Below are 18,152 nucleotides of genomic sequence, written 5' to 3' on the forward strand. Positions count from 1 at the left end.
TTGTATGCTGCAAGTAACCTTAGGCAAGTCTAGTGTGTGATACTAATAAAATTCATTTTCAAACTGCTAATATGCATATAACATTGATTCATCACTCTGCAAAAACATTGAACAAGTAGTCAAATATGGTCAAATATGGTAATATCTAGGAATGCCTTCAGATCACCCTGAAGGGGAGCACATAAAAAGATTGCAACGATGCATTCGCTAGTCAGTCGTAATTTAGTTTTCTATAAAGTATCAGTCCAAAGGAGCTTAAGTTCAGTTTTCTATAAAATTTTATTCAATTTTCTATAAAGTATGAGTTATGACCAGTGTGAGCCTATTCGTCGTTCAAGTTCAATACCTTAATCATACTCAGAATGAGCTCAGTAGTATTTTAGTTTTCAATAGAGTCGTATTTTAGTTAATCATATTTAATCGTACTCAAGTTCAGTTGTTGAAGTTATATGTAAAGTGTACAAGAAATCATGAAATAAAATAAAAATACATCAAACGGCTTCTTCTGTTTAACTGATCAGCCTCCACAGATTGGTAACAACATTGTTAGCAGCAGAAAGAATTGTTGGCACCGTCGCTGGATGTGTCACAACAATACATATACACATTCTATATAACATGTCACGTAATTAAATAAATACGATATTATGTATCTTTCTTATTAAATAAATTGTAGAAATAACTAGCCTTTAAGATTATTTTTTTGATTATATTTTTAAGCATTCAGGGAGTATTCTGGTCTAGAAGCATGAATTTGAAATAATTTTTAAAAAGTCGTAAAAATGGCATACAATATTTTTAAATGGTCTACAAAAATTAGGACCTGACCATACCCATGATTTTATCAACCAAAGTTAAGAACCCAAGTTATGTTCATACTGAAGCCTGAGATAGTTCATAATTTAAACAAGTTTCTAAAAATTTCAAGTAAATCGATCAAGTAGAAGTCAAGAATCGTATCAAAAAGACAATTTCGAGAAGAATGCGTTAAAAACTTCGCAGAAAAAAAACAGAGGAAGATTATCGTGGTAAATAATTTAATTTTTAAAATTTTTTATGTAAACGTATTCTTGAATAGAAAACAATGGAAAGATTGAAAAAAATCGATTTCTTGGAAAACACTAGACTAAAATACTCCCTTAAAATCACAAAACTGTTAATTTATATTCAATTATTTCAAACAATAAAAAAATCACAACTGAAAGAAATCACCGTATCGTCGCTATTTTCGTCATTCTATTACCAAACGCTATACTGGGTTAAAGGGTAAATTTTCTACCCTATTTGTTTCTGAATGCACATTCTTTCTATAATAACACGAAAGTTCACATTGCACGAAAGGGTTCGCAAGGCTGAAATGCGATGTTTCATTATCGTGAATATGAATGTCAAAAAGCTGTGTTGAAATTCGGTCACCAAGTACAAGCGTGGTCGTCCCTTGAATTTCCATAACATTACCAAAATTGGAAATATGCATAATTTGTTATAAGAAATCATTAACATATTACAAAATGATTTTGACAATGAGTTATGTTAATTTAAATATTTGGATGAATAATTTGTGGGATAATGTTATTTATATTGCGCGAGCGTTATGTAAAAGAAACATAAGAATTATAATGATTTGCATCAGCGCTCGAAAGATAACAAATACAATAATAATATTAATATTTATAAATAAAATTTTTGTATATCTTTAAGTTTCAAATCTGATTAAATTTCTGATTTCTGATGAAAGCTGATTAAATTTTTGGAATGGCACTTGTAGCGGTTTCGGAGATCGAGTGAAAAAGGTATAGAAAAGACCAGTTGGATATCAAAAACGATCATTAGATACATGTACATCAAATTATCAAATATTTTATAGAGATTTTAATAATAAGTACAAATGTTTACATTTCTATAAATACGGTATCAATTTCCCTTAAGAAACAATGCTTTGCACCATTAGTTACTCGAAATTTTTTGACTGATTTATTGCTAAAGCAAACTTACCACGGTAGTTTCAAAGCACAATATCAAAGGCAAATTTGAACAAATATTGCATCCAGATAGATTCTGATTGTTGTAAATATAAAGCTGGAAATCCTTAAATTTATAAAGATAACACTTCGCAAAAGCTGACGCAGTTGATTGCATATTGTTCTTTGCATCTAGCAAGTTTCTTGTGTAAATACAATTGTCTAGGTCATTCATACGTACATCTGCTATGAAAGCTTTGATCTCTGTAAATACGCACTGTGTACAAAACACATGGTTGTTAATGGCTTCGTCAAGCCTTAACTATCAATGAACGAATCTCTATACTGTACAGTAAGTAGAATAGTCTTTTTATTATTTAATCTTTAATCCGGTTTACGATAATAAGCTGTAAAATAATAATAGCAAACATGCGGCCTTCAGATCGCTTGCTGCCATCGTAGCAGGTGATATTTAATTATTTTAAATTATTCGCTGCAACGATATTTAGTGATGCATCGCGCCTTAAGGCAAATTACTGCAACTTTCCGCACCGACAACTATTTTTTTAAAGCTTTAAATTTTTGAAAAAATTAGAGTTTTGAGAATTTTGAAACTTTCCAAAAATTTGTCATTTTTGAAAAATTTTGAATATTTTTTTATATCTTATATTTTGTATTTTTTTGAAAATAATGAACTTTTTCAAAGCAATAGCGCTGCATAGCAGATTTAGAAACAAAACATAGAAGCGCGTAAGCGCTACGTCGCAGTCGTACGGATAACAATGGTACGCAACCTATAGAAATGTAAACAAAGTTTGTACTTACTATTAAAATCTATATAAAATATCTGATAATTTGATTTACATATGTCTAATGATCATTTTTGACCGCCAAATGGCATTTCTTTTAACTTTTTTTATTGGGTCTTTGAAACCGCTGAACCTGCCTTCCCAAAAATATATTAAGTTATTAATTTTGTCAATACAAATAAAACGTTTCAAATTTGATTGGAATGATTTAAATCTGACGCTCCCTTATCTCAAAAACTGAATTACCATTTTGGTCACTTTTTGATCCATATATTCAAAACGGCTGGACCTGCCTTTGCTAGAAACTAATCTCCACGTCTCCCATCAATACGTATCAAATGTTCATTGAATCATTGAAATCAGTTGAACCGTGTTCCCAAAATCGTCGGTAAAAATTTGTATCCGCACATACATACACACACACGACCACACATACATACACAAAAATACCAAAAATGGTAATACAGTTCTTGAGAGATTTTGAATGGCAATTCAGAATTTTTGCAAAGACAGGTCCAGCGGTTTCGGAGATAGAATAAAAAAGATAAAAACTGTTTTTTCAAAGTTTTCAAAAATTTTAAAGCTTTTAAAAAAATTTTAATTTTCAGTACGAGAAGTTGCAATTTGCCTTAAGGCACAAAGCCATGCATCTCTAGTTCAATAATTTGAGTTTTTTACATGAAATATGAATGTAGTCATATGTAAGCTCGTGTGTTCAGATGTGTTGAAAAGTTACCCTAAAGTTACGTGCATTTAACACCCTTCTTGTTAAATATCATTTTGTATACATTCAGTGCACTGCAACTGTAATGATATTCAGATGCTATTTACAATTTGGCGGACAGACAGATAGACAAACAAACTAATAAACTTAATTCAAAGCAATGGAGAATGATGAAAATTCGAAATAGCTTCAAATGTTCTTTGGTTAGGTACACTGTAAAATTAATCAACGCAAAAGATATATGTATTTGAATAATTGAACAAATACGGAAATTAAATCTGCACATCCGAGTCAATATTATGCATGCAGGTTATTTAAGCCCTCAACGATAGCGCTAAGAATTAAGCAACTCACATATTAAACCAAAACGACGGGCACTGCGAAATAGATTTAATGTTTCATAATCCCGTAGACAAGTTCCGGTACATTTGCGTTTATTATCGTCGAGAATATATCAACACAAATAAACCGTAGTCCCTAATAACGCAAGGGGTAAGTGAAGCCCATCCCTAATTCACTGAAATTTACTTATGAATATTAATATTCACTGCAAAGCGGCCTCGTAATTAAATATAAAGAACATGTAATATATTTTAATAAAAAATGTCGCGGCCATTCTTTCGGATGAGTCAAAATTAGAGTCTCCCTAAGATCGCGCTCTTCAATCTGTCGGCAAATTAAAAAAGCGGTTTGTTATAAAAGAAGTCAAAGGGTTCTCCTGTGTGATACGAATATAGCACACGTCTTTTTCCGTCGTACTTTTTTGACGTGCCCCACATCCTCGCATTATTTATAGAATCAGTTTCATGGAATGAGTAACTATGCCGACCTGGGATCTGAGACGAAGAGACGATGTGTGTATGATCCAGCATCCGCGCGAGTTTTGAACCCGATGTAGGCAGTTTAATCTCGGCGGGCGCAATTCTAAATAGTTCACATCAACTAATTTAGCCTTATAGTTGCTTCAACCAAAATCTTGGGTTTATGGAGGTAATATAATCTCAAAACCTTGCAAGTGGTAATTATCATTGAGAAATTTGATCGTACAAATTAAGGATAAATTAATTATAGTAGTAAAAACCGTCAATGTAAAAATTATTAAAATGTCATATTATAATAATAAATATTACATAATATATATATATATATACATATATATATATATATATACATACATAGGGTAGAGGGGGTGTTATAGGTTCGCGGGTTAACAACAATATTTGAAAGTACAGGAAAAAAGATATATAAGCAGCCATCATTTTGATTCTTACGTCGCTATCGAAAGATAAAAGGCAACATTTGAAAATCCGTAACAAAAGTATTTTCTTTATTTGTTAGTTTTTTTTGGTTGTGTGCACTGTTGTTTAGTTTACGAGAACTTAATATATACAGTGTTAACTCTGTAAAAAATGTACCCCTGAAATTTATATTTTTCATTGAGTGAAGAATGTAACTATTATTTCGGAAAATCCCTTCAAAATTAAAAATAAGTCATTTGACCTGTTTGCCACCTGGCCTTCCATTTTACCCCACCTATTGGGTAAATAAAGAAGGTGACAAATTTTTGAAAATTAATTAAGATTTATTATTAATTAATGAATACAATGATAAATTTTAGCAGGGAGTACTGCTGAACATAGTTATATAGCTGTTTGTTTGATTTGAACTTTCATGATATAATTGCTCCAAGTCAAATTGGACCCGCCCTATACTAAGTATTCCAAAAGTAGGTATCCCTAAAGTATCCCAAAATTCAATCTTATGTCAAAATGTAAGTACCAGTTTGAAAGTATTGATTTAAAAGCATTTTAAATCATTACTATCATGAAAAAATTAGAAAAAATATTTATTCCATATAGTTTTAAAACTACAAGCTTTCGAGCGCAATCTAGAGCCTTGAAGAAACTTCGACCATTTTTTGTTTATTGTTATTAATTTATTATTTTTTGAGCTTAAGATCTGTAACCGTAAATAACATTTTTATCACCACAGTCAAAAACAATGACACAATTGCTCTAGGTTTTCAAGAATTAAGATTTTTTCCTGAAGCTTTGAAACTAAAATTTTTAAAACAGTCTACTTGGAGAGACCCTTCCAAAATGTCTTAAAGTGTGTTGACAAGTTTCATCAAAAGTTTGCGCATTTATACAGGATTGTAATATCGTAAAAAACTTAAGTCATAATAAAAAAAAATCCAATAAAAAATAAAAAAATAAAAACCTTAATGAATAGGCCATGAATACAAAAAAATTGATAAACAAAACCAACAATGCTCAATTAAAAATAAATAGAATATTATTTGCATTTACTGTTATAAACCTCATTCTGCATGTCTTCACTTTCGGCTCAAAATGATAATATTCGATATATAACCACAATTATTTTCGATGTTTCTATTTTCACTAAAATTCATTTTATCCCACTGAATTTTTCATCGTACCTAAAAATGGTATTGAAAAATTGAAATTTAACGATGTTTCCAAAACTAATAATTAAGAAATATTCTCAAAAAATTATCAAACGCTACAGCAATGTAATGATTTTAGTCATGAAAATCATTAAAAAGGATAATATCAAGGTTAAGTTCATCAAAGATTCAAAACCCTTCTACAAAAATACTGTGGTCCTATAGTTTCTCCTATTCTAACTATTAAAATTAAATTGTAATTTACTTTGATTGCATTGCAACAACATAATATTTAATATGATGTTATAAATAATTTATTATAAAAGAACTTAAAAATTTGTATGTATAAATACCAAGTAATATTAAATTTAAAAACATATGTTCATAAAAAAATATAAAAATACCTTCCATAAATACCACAAAAAAAATGATTTCCTTAAACAAGGCGCCGGTCTTTAATTGAACAAAATATAATATGTAACATTTTTTGTAATATTTAATGAAACTATTCATTAATATTGTTAGACCAAATTATTTTGTTAATTAGAGCGTACATAGTAATTGGTCGCTTGTAGCATTTAAACTACATGTGGTCCGTTTAGAAATCACATTTTAACCTACTAATTATTTATGCAATGATAATTAGTAATAATAAGATTTACAGTTAGATATAATTAGCAGTTCCAGCGTTAATAACTATACAACTGTTATAATAGATGATACATTCGCTACAGAAATTACCTAGATGTGTGTTGAAATTATATATTAAATTACAAATTATAATAATTAAATATACATATGTAAGATATTATGTATTTTTGATGTTTGCTTCATACCATCAATATGCATCAATAAGCAAAATCTATGAAACTAAGTCAATTTCACAAACAATTTTATTATATATACAAAAGTAAAATAAAAATGGTAAATAACAAAAAATCTATTATCAAGATATACATTATTTGATGAGTATGCTGAATTCTTTTCATCAATTAGCGTTTTTCACTTTTTGATTGTTACAGAACCCTAAATTAAGCAAAATCCCATGCCCAAATGTAAATCGATGAAATGTTTTTCATTCTTCAAAGTCTTATAAATGTTTAATGCGAAATTTATTTGTAATTCAGAAATTAGTACCATATTTTAACATTTTGTAATCACCAAATTTATTTTCAGGTCATTCTAGATTCTGGCTAGAAATTAAAATATGTACATTGATAAAAAAGGTATTATTTTGAAAATTCTTATAAAAAATAAAATTACACAAATTACAACTCTTATTAAAATATTTTATTATATTAAATTACATAATTAGATGCTAAGACAAAAACTGATTTTTTGCTCATGAAACTGTTGGACCTGTTTATACCAAACCATTCAAACCTTTTTTTAGAATGCAAAAATTACCTGATGGTTCTGACAGGCATATGTAAAAATTATTGGAAAAATTAATAAAGACAAAAGAATGCACAATAATATATTATATTTAACGACCAGATTACGATATTCTAGTTGAAGTTAGAGAATTATTCTTATAGCTCCTTTTCAACCTCCCAAAGTTAGAAGTTTTTTATTTCACCCAAAAATCCGATTTATTAAATATATGTTGTCTCGTCGCTCTGAAATAAAAATTCAAAAACTGTTCGAAAAATATCAGTTGGAAATCGTGCTAATTAGTTTTTGGTAAGAATTAGCCGAGCCGTTTTTTTGTAATTATTTTTTAAATTTGATTTTTATGGCTTTGTATGATAGTAGAAAGCCATTTTAAGGAGCATCCTTAAATATTATATATAGCCTAGACAAGGTGGTTTAGCACGTAAATGTGGATGTCAGTCATATGTTTCTGATGCTAAGAAGTTCTACATTAGCCATGTCAGACATATATGACTGACATATGCAATTTGGTAGAAGATCACGTCGATCATAGATGTCCGACGCAAACAATACGTTTTCTTATTCACTTATTGATCAAGTCGATTATTTACACATATCGGAAAATTCATGCAACTTTGCCATAATGCAAAATGCCACATATAACGTCAAACTTTGAAATTCTAGCACATTTTTTTCTAGCGATTCTCGAACACACAAAATCTATTATTACACGATGTCAGGAAAACACGGACTAAAAGTCAAAAAGTGAGCCCATAAATTCATCCCCCTCACCATCAGGTATAACATCCAACAGGTGAAACAAGCTTGAAACAGTCAGCCCTGGTTGGACTTTACAGGGGTGCTAACCAACACGAACCGTTACCATGGCGACACCATAAACGTTGATGGTTACACAACCCTTAGGACACGGGGCTTTGTAAAAGGGGTTAATTTGATATCAGTGATGTAAGTGAACTGTTTTCCAACAGCGCGTGTTCGAGGCCAAGGGCTGAAGGATCGAGTTACAAAAAATTCTTTCATCGAACATTTTCAAAGATTTTGAAATTATAAAGTTTCAATATACATTAGAATTATATAGTCGTGCAATAATCAGGGAGAAGAAAATAATATTTAAATAACAATATTAAATTTAAAAAGAAAGATAAAATAAACGAATACTACTAGTAGAACAATGATCTTTTAAAATGTTTAATATTTTTCTTTGTGATAATGCCTCATTAACATTTATTGTTCCGATCAAAAGCTAAAATAACTATTAAATTGAAATTTCTAAAAATAACATCTATTAAATAACGTGTCACGAAACTTGTATATATGAAAATCAATATGCATATATATATATATATATATATATATATATATATATATATATCGGAATTCGAACTCGAAAGAAAAGAACACCGCCAAGGATTGAAACCAGAAACTTTCAGATATTAAATTCATAAACATGAATTTGCCATTAGTGTTTTCATATCAGATTAAGCTTGTGTGAAAAGCTCTATCTACAGTGTAAATCCTCATAAAAATTTTGTTATTAGCATAATGGCCAGAAAAACTAATTTTTTTGTTTCAAGAAACAATAAATTTATAAAAGTAAATATATTTTATAAAAAAATTAGCCAGCTAGTATAATATCGTAATTTTATATTAGTCAGCTGATGTTTTTGTCATAGTGACTATAATTAAGACTATAAAATCCTGAATATGAATATTTAAAAATATCCTAACATTATCGTCAGTGCAATCAACGAAAACATACTAATAGTTGGAATACAAAATACACTAACAACTAACAACTAAAACAATTATTCATTATATCCAACAAAAACAACTTCAGAACTTTAAATGATTTACACATTAAAATTATTTCAAAGTTTTTGGACTATCAGTATCAATTTTTTTGCTACATTAAATAAATTACTCTTAATCACTGCTATTATTGACAAAAGCACTATTTTTTAATAACTGTACAAATGTCTGAAAAATGAATATATAAGCACTTTTTTCTAATTAATGTTTTTTTAATAATTAAATCGTTGTCTAAAATTTATTAAATATTTATTTAAGTCGTTTCGAAGTTAATTACCTCTAATCACTGGGCTGTCTATCAAGAACAAAAAACATAATATAATAATAAACAATATAGCAAAAAAAGATGATTGAGAAAAATTAAATATTAAGGAATAGATTTTTAAACTGTAGCAGCAATGCCTAAAAATTATTTAAAAGATCTAACAAAAATTACTTTCAGACTGTTTTGCAATAATCGATTGAATGCTTCGAGACTATCATCAGTGAAAATTGAAATTAATTAACAGAACACAATTTTTGATAATTTTGTGGCAATATACAGGGTGGCCCAGAAACGAAGTGATAGTATCTGTCCTGAAAAAAATCTGAAAAAAAAAATATTTCACGTTGTTCAGAAATGATGAGTTTTTAAGTGCATCCTAGAGCTTAGATGACATTATTAAAATTTTCCTGTTATTGTGGGCAATTTTTATTAATTTTGATCATTTTAGCTTTGCAACCGTAATGGTAAATTTCTAGAATCACAGTAAACGACAATAATACAATTTCGACAAGTTTTCAAGAACTAAGACTTTTTGTTGAACTATGAATTAAAAATTTTTAAAATCGGTCGACTTTTAGAGGCCCTCCTTTAAAAAAAATGTACTGAAATATTATGGCAGTTTCATCTAAAGTTGACGTATTTAAATCAAGATCGTAAAGTGATAAAAACTTGTATATTTTATTATTGAAAATTTTAAAGTAAAAAATAAAAACCTAACATATGATATTATTTAATAAAATAGTTCAAAATCCTTCCACTATTGTCAAAATGTTATTTACATTTATATACATATATACTAAAATACACATACGTATTATATAAATAAATAGTGCGTGTGTGAATATATATTTATATATAAATAAATCTCTGTTCGGTGTTTGTACGTAGGCAATTTTACATTTGTAATGAGAGAATGGGGGGCTGCAAATTTTATATACCTGCCTACAGCGAAAACTCGTCAAATACATGGCGTTACAAGCGTTCGTCGTTTTCTCTAATGCATTCGCAAATCATGATTTATAATATGGCACCGCTCCGAGGGGTGCGCTGCCGCCCTGATTTGGATACATAAATAATTTTAATATGATGAAATCATTTTTATTACACAATGCACTTTCGACTTGAAATGGGCTCATCTTCATTTACATCGCATCCCTTTTACCACCACCCATTAGAGTCACTAAATAATGACCGTGACAAATGTAACTCTAATAACCCCCACATAGCTTTGGGGCTCGGCCTAACTCATTCTAAAATAAGCAGACTTTAAAATGTTTTAATTTTTTAAAACATATATTCGAAATGCGTCTAAATTACTTCAATAAAATAAATAAATAACCAATTGCATTTTCTAAAAACATTAAATAGAGAATGCGTTTCTTATTCAAATGTTCTGAGAAAGTGCGCTATTTGTGCACATGAATAATGTAAATTCTTTAAAATATATGATAGTAAAATATACATGGCACAACTATAAATTTAGAAACGAATCCTGTGTTTAGCATTCTGTGCGACTATATATTTCCCGAAGCACTTATTAAATTAAACCAGATCTAACCACTAAATTACAACAACTCGTCCGTGAAAATTTACGTAAACAAATAAGACGAAGAATTCCATTAACTAAATAACATATATATTATAAAATTAAAATTATTTTCACAATCAATATTTTTACGTGATTTATAATGTGAAAAATTGTGTTTTTTATAATGTGAAAATATTCTGAACTAGTGGTGTATGGCATCGTGCCTTGAGGCAAATTTCCCCTACCGTAACGGAATGTTCGAAAAATATTAAATATTTTAAAATAGATTATTATAAATACTGTAATATTGTCTAATATTTATAAGAATTATATAAACTGAATTACAAAGTTAAACTTATTCACTTAAAGTATATAAGTGAGCTTTAGAACTTTAACCACAATTAAAATTGAAATCTGAATTATTTTCGATATATAAAAGAAAAATTGAAAAAAAAATGAAATGAAAACATTTTTTTCCAGAAGTAATTTGAATCAAGCAAAAAGTTTTTTGAATCATTCAAATCCGATGCTTATTTCTCTTAAAACTGCCGTTTTTTGTACATTTAGCTGTATCTTCGAAATGCCTAAATCTGCCTTTGCCAAAAACTAATCACCACTTCTACCAATCATTACAAATTGTTTTTTGAATCATTCACATTGGATACTCCGTTCTCTCAAAAACACAATTTCCGAAAAAATGCGCAAAACACACACACACATCAATTTTTTCTGAGGTATGCCAAAATGTTCAGAAACCTCTAAAACGTTAAGATATGCAAGAATTTTCATTTTCGATATTCGGCCCATTACTATAACTTCCTCTGCGGAAAGTTAAAAAATAATCATCACTACAGACTATTATTATATTTAAATATAGCATATCTCAATATTATCTAATCAGCTTTTTGTGGAAAACTAGTTTGTTTTGTATTTGAGACTCGATTGATATTTTAAATATATCCAATTTAAAATGCTACCTAGACTATTTTATAAGGAAAACGGACAGAACAAATAAACAGACTGGCAGACGGATAATTAACCAACGACAACGTATATATACATAGGTGAAGTCTATATTGGCATACATTATTAAATCAATGTATATTACTAAATCATGCAAGTAGGAGTCAAGATTGTTGGTTTAACTAATACCAGAAGCAAATAGGCTTAGGATGTTCTGGTGTATTACGTCATAGAACATTCTGAGCTGACAAACAAGAGTCTGTTTACATTAGTATTAGACATTAATAAATAATGGTACTACATTATCCTAGATCAGCGATTATCAACCTTATTACACTCTTGGAAGTAATAACTGGGGAGCATGAAGGGACTTCAAAGGAATACACATGTCCCAAGTGTAGGTCTGGTGGACGATACAAGGTGTAAAGGGGAACATAATTAGCAAAATTATTTACACACACACACACATATATATATATATATATATATATATATATATATTATATGTATTTACTGTTTGGAGTTTAAGATAGAAATGTCACATTTTTTTGAAGCAGTTTTTAGCATGTGTTCAAATTTTACGGGAAATTTAAAAAGCGATGGTAACTTATCATTTTTTAATAAATTTTGACACGTTATTTAGGAACCACGTGTTTGTTTCGTTCAGGGCCGTATTGCCGAAGTGTTTGTTTATGGCCCTGCCGTTATGCAATTGCAAAAGCAACCCCTCAGCAAATCTTCTTTTAATTACGTTCTCTTCAAAATGTAAAATTTTTGGGTTGAAAAAATCTATATTATGGTTTAAATTTTTAATATGCTCGGTTAACATCGTCAAATTGCTTCGGATTTTTTGAGTTATTTCTATGTGGAAGGCGTTTGCTCAGGTTTTGGCTAGTTTCTCCGATATAAAAAATTTCGCAATTAGAGCAATTAATCTGATATACCTACTTCCTGAGGCGGTCGGAATTAAACTTAGCTTTGATTTGTGTAAAAATGGAACTAAGGGTTGTATCGCAATTACATACTAACAAAATGCCACATTGTTGAAACAGTTTTTTCCACGAAAAATATAAATTTTTTATATACGGTAGCCAAATGACACTTGTTACGTTATCATGTTTATTTGTGTGTTTTACCATCTGTGATGTTAAAAAATACATATTTTATCAATGTGTACACACTCATACCATGAATTAATAATGTTTTCATATATTATATTAGGATACAAAATTGTAAATGTTTTTTATTATTTATATTGTTTTTCTATAAAAATTTTTACATATTATTTATTTAGTTTTAATTTTTATAGTTAAATTGATTGCCACTGAATGAAGACTAAGAGGCTAGCCGAAACGTATGGATTTTAAATAAATAAATTTCTAAAAACTCGTACTGTTTTTATTGATGTAACGCCCGACTTTTTAACTCAAATTAAACATATTATCAAATTAACATCAAATTCAAGACTATTCAAATATATATATATATATATATATATATATATATATATATATATATATATTATTATACATAAGAACTAATTTATTTTTATCTTCATCAGGAAAATTGATGACTGAAATCAAGTGGCAATTTTCTCTTTTTTTCACTATTTTTGTAAAATTGGCATATTAATTACTTGTATAATTTTAAGGTACTGTTTTTAGCTACCTTCACGTGCCGTATATGGTGTATATGAATACTTTACATATTTCGTATATATTTCCCCGTAGGTTTAGAGCCCCTGCCCCGAATGAAGTCCGATCGGGCGCGGCTTTGAGGCCGTAATACTGATGTGTACCATAGGTGCGACTATTTATTAATGAGATTAATACTTCAAAGACTCTCTATGAGAGCGACACCGTTGACCGTGACTTCTATACTTCTATTTTCGTGCAAATTTTATAACCATATTAGTTTTTTTCATTAAATTCTTCATTTATAAGAATGACGCTAATTGAAATGTACATGCAAATAATTACTATTTTAAGCACTTACTCACTCAGCCCACCTACTGGTAACAAAACATCTTATTTAATTATTTGTCATAATATCATGTAAGCGCCAACATAAGATAAATAAATATGAACGTCGTTGTAAAAAATCAAGGAGAGCCGAATAGAGCCACCGTGAGTTGGAAAAAAAATTTAAAAAAAACATATAATCAACATTGCTATTTAATTTTCGACTGTAATTATAATCTATCAATAAATGATGATCGATTGTGACAATCTTAACTTTAAAAAAAATGATACAATTTTACTGTCTTGATATTATGGAATAGTAACACGATTTATTGGTTTTTTTCTTCTGATGTCATCAATTACTATTATGACACATATATTTGAACTAATCATATTATATAATAGTCTGCACAAACAATATATATATATATATATATATATATATATATATATATATATATATTGTATTGATCAGTGCAATGATACTCAGATAGAATAATTACTAGATAGGAAAAAGCATCATGTATAAGTTATATATGTACATTATATAAGCACCATAAAATTAAATATTGGAAAACAATTATACATACAATTAGATTTATATGTAAATATATAAATTAATATTTAAAAATTAATTTAAACAATTTAGTTTATAAACACAAAAATATCATATGTCTTGTGAATATAAAAATCAAATATTGTATACGAAAAACACGTTGAGTTCAAGTTCATTTTTAAAGTTTTGCGTCAAGGATTTTCGAAATTATAAACGTATGTAACCTGGTAATTCGACAAAGTGATAGTAAATTACGTTATATATAACGTAATTTACTATTTACTATTTAATTTTGATCGCGACTTCTTTTCATCTTACTTTAAAGTAAAACTTTAAAATAAGTAGATAACATTTCTTTTAATACTTTGAACAGCAGAACTTCAAGATTATATAAGCTGTTGTGATGATTTGACAACATTGAACCACGTCGATTTTATATATGGCAAATGAAAAAGTGTACTAACTCTATGTAGTGATTTTTTATTATTACAATTTCTGTAATAGTGAAGATGTTTTTATTGATGCAACAATGCTGAGTAAGGGCTATTTTCAATTGGTAATATATTACTATCTATATTTCCAAATATAGTTACTACTGCTTAATACCAGGCTGCCCGAGGCAGGTATCGAACTGTGAATGACATCCCATAAGTCTGACCACTAATAGATAAAAGAAAATTATACTTGATTTCGCGACTTGTACCATTAATAAAACAATGTTTACTATACAAATCTATCTCTGCTATAATTTTGAAAGCAAAAGCAAGCGAATCAACTTGTACAATCTTTATTGCAACTTCCTAAACGATCCTAAATCATTTGCAACTAATCAAGGATTTATGATTTTTCCAAAACGATAACCATGATAGGTAAATTGCACATCGTTAGAACTGCTTGATGCTTAATAGCGGAACTGAAAATCCAATCTAAATGGAAAATTATAACGACCGGAATCAACTTCAATTACGGCAACATAGTTTTAATTTGATCCATTATTGAATTTGTCATTGGAGTAGTTCTTGTGTGCACATTCAAATTGAATATATGAATATTAATTTGTAATTGAGCAACGTGCTCTCAACCCTCATGTTGAGTTATTACAAACCCGCATGACACTAACCGCTCATTAGTATAATAATTGCACAATAAATAAACGTCACACGGACACTCTGAACAACTGAATATCATGGCTTTCAAAACATTGATGAAATTCTCTGAAACATACAACATAATAGAATATAGTTTCCCAATAAAAAAAACTATTTTTTTAAACCATGTATATAAATCGTGTGAAAAAACGTGCTTTTTTAACGCTCCATGATGCTCCTGACATTTGTCATTAGGAAAATATATTGTGTGCGCCGACTTCAATATTAAACGAATATTTCAAAGGCATAATAGATTTTTTTAAAAAATCATACGTAGTTTGATAAAAATTAATTTATTCATTTCTTCATAATTCAAGACTATTAAAACAATTATTTTTACGTAATTCAAAATAAAAAATATTTGGTACGGTTGAGTCACTTTTTTTAACAGCAATAATTTTATTAATTTACCAGTTGGCTGCGAGGAAAGTAAATTAAATGAGAATTTGAATGTTTGTCTACATGGAAATACTAAAATACTGTCTTTAAATACGATCGATTAGTCATAAAACCAAATCATACAAGAAAAGGGCGAGTATCACAATCGCCCACACCCCCACGACAGTTGTGACGGGAATAAACATAGGTTACAAACACCGAAATGGATTGTAACGATTTTTATTGACAAAAATAGGTAACACAATACAATGTAATAATTTAAATAATCATAAGGGGTATAAATATAATATAACAATATTTAACAAAACACATTTTTTTAAACAGGAAATAAATTGAACTATGCGATCACTTTCCTTCTTGTAATTAATAAGTCACCATCACGACTAGAGTTATTATTAATTTCTTCTTTAAAATCAACAAATGAGAAATCAGAAAAAAACAATCAAAAATGTTACCAGTTATTTAACTAATCGGTCAAAATATTACAGTAATTATGTCTCAATATACTGAGATCTAGTCAGAATCATAATTGCGTAACAATCACGTACGCATTTTAAGTGAAATCAGAAACCGCATGTTCCTTGGCACTTCATCTATTTTACGCGACCCTTACTTTCAGAATATGAGCTTCCACAAATCAGGTAAAATCTTTCTTTTCTTGTATTTTTTTCCCTTTTTCTTTCGAATTTTGTCTTAGTTCAGATACATTTTTCTCTAAGCCTTTCAATCGATAAAGACATAAGAAACATGTCACAACTGTATCCACAAAATTTGACCAAGCATTTCTTAAGCACACTTTTGGATACAAATGATTATTATGATTGAGCTAAATTATCTACGCAAAAACTGATTGCTAGTAATTAACTACAAATACTCAACTTATACAAAAATAACAAACAAAGTAATCCGTATTTGTATACAAGTAACAGTTAATAAAAGAAATTAAACGAAAAATCTTGCTTTTGACTCTTTAAAAGCAATGCAGTCTACAGATCGTGTTAATATAGGGCGTTGACTCAATGCAATAATGGATACAAACATTTTTCTCCCTTTGGACCCTATCTCAAAATCAGTATAGTTTAGTAGTTATGTCACCGTACCGTATCCTGGCACAACCGTACCCAGTCTCCCTAATGGTTTCCTATTAGTACGTTCTCTGATGACATAGAATTTTATGTTGAAACGTCTGAAAAATAGAGATGCTTGATATATCAATAATAAAAATTTTTGTTCCAACTATACTGTTGAAAGTAAAGCTGAAAAATTAAGATTTGTGGTGCCCATATAATTTTTGACCATAGCTATAGTAAAAATTCAATTTATTCAAACTTTGTCACATGGCTTTCAATGACCAGTTCGGATCGCATTGAATTGCATTTTTGTTCTTCGTATATGCAATTTAGAATAATAGCCTCCAGTGTTCACATCACAATCAAAACAATTACCGCGCACATGTCAATTTCATCGCGCATCATTCTGACAAACACTTTTCGCATTCCATCTCGATCGGGATTATACGAACCAAATGAGATTTAAAACGTGATAATATTTCAAAATAATTCACAGACAGATCGGATTATAGATGCGATATCCCTCATCGAAGGATTTTACTTCCAGTTGAGTTACACAAAGAGCTCGCCCGAAGCGGGATTGGTAGGTTGTTTTCACACGATTTGGGATTTTAAATCCACGAATTAATTGATATTTATATGATGTGGATTGCGATACTTTGAAAGCGGATATAATTTTTATCGAAAGCAATAATCCCATGAAAAATGGACTTGATGATAAATGTAAATCGATGTTTATGTTTGAAAATTTATGGCATTTTTTAAATTATGAAGTGAGACTTTGTTTTAAATGAAATTGTAGCGATGCTCCTGACGCAATATAATAGTAAATGAAGTTTGAAAAAAAACAACTATAAAATATGCTAAAACATACTATTGTTGTTACTTTCAAAAATTCATTTTTAAATCATTATTCTACTATATTTTCAAAAATAATTTTAACATACTCCCCAATATATAACTACTGTTAATCATTTACCAACATATTTGTCAAAAGTATCATCTTAAAACCGACCAGACTCTCAATATTTCTTCATTTTAATCATTTTATCTTTATCCATTTTATATATTACGAAGTAGGTCGAAATTACCATAAGATTTGTCATAACTTTATTAAATACAATTAGTAATTATATAAATTATGGTAGTTAATATAA

General features: G+C 28.9%; 1 protein-coding gene across 1 annotated transcript in view; it reads right to left on the reverse strand.

Annotated features, from left to right (window-relative positions):
• LOC113378299 overlaps positions 1-18,152 on the reverse strand; it is a 316,796-nt gene that overhangs the window by 191,167 nt on the left and 107,477 nt on the right. The gene's annotated exons all lie outside the window — the stretch shown is intronic.

This window comes from Ctenocephalides felis, unplaced genomic scaffold (assembly GCF_003426905.1).
Source record: "Ctenocephalides felis isolate EL2017-DRISC unplaced genomic scaffold, ASM342690v1 CF-g0.4_SCAFFOLD_01886, whole genome shotgun sequence".
Lineage (NCBI taxonomy): Eukaryota > Metazoa > Arthropoda > Insecta > Siphonaptera > Pulicidae > Ctenocephalides > Ctenocephalides felis.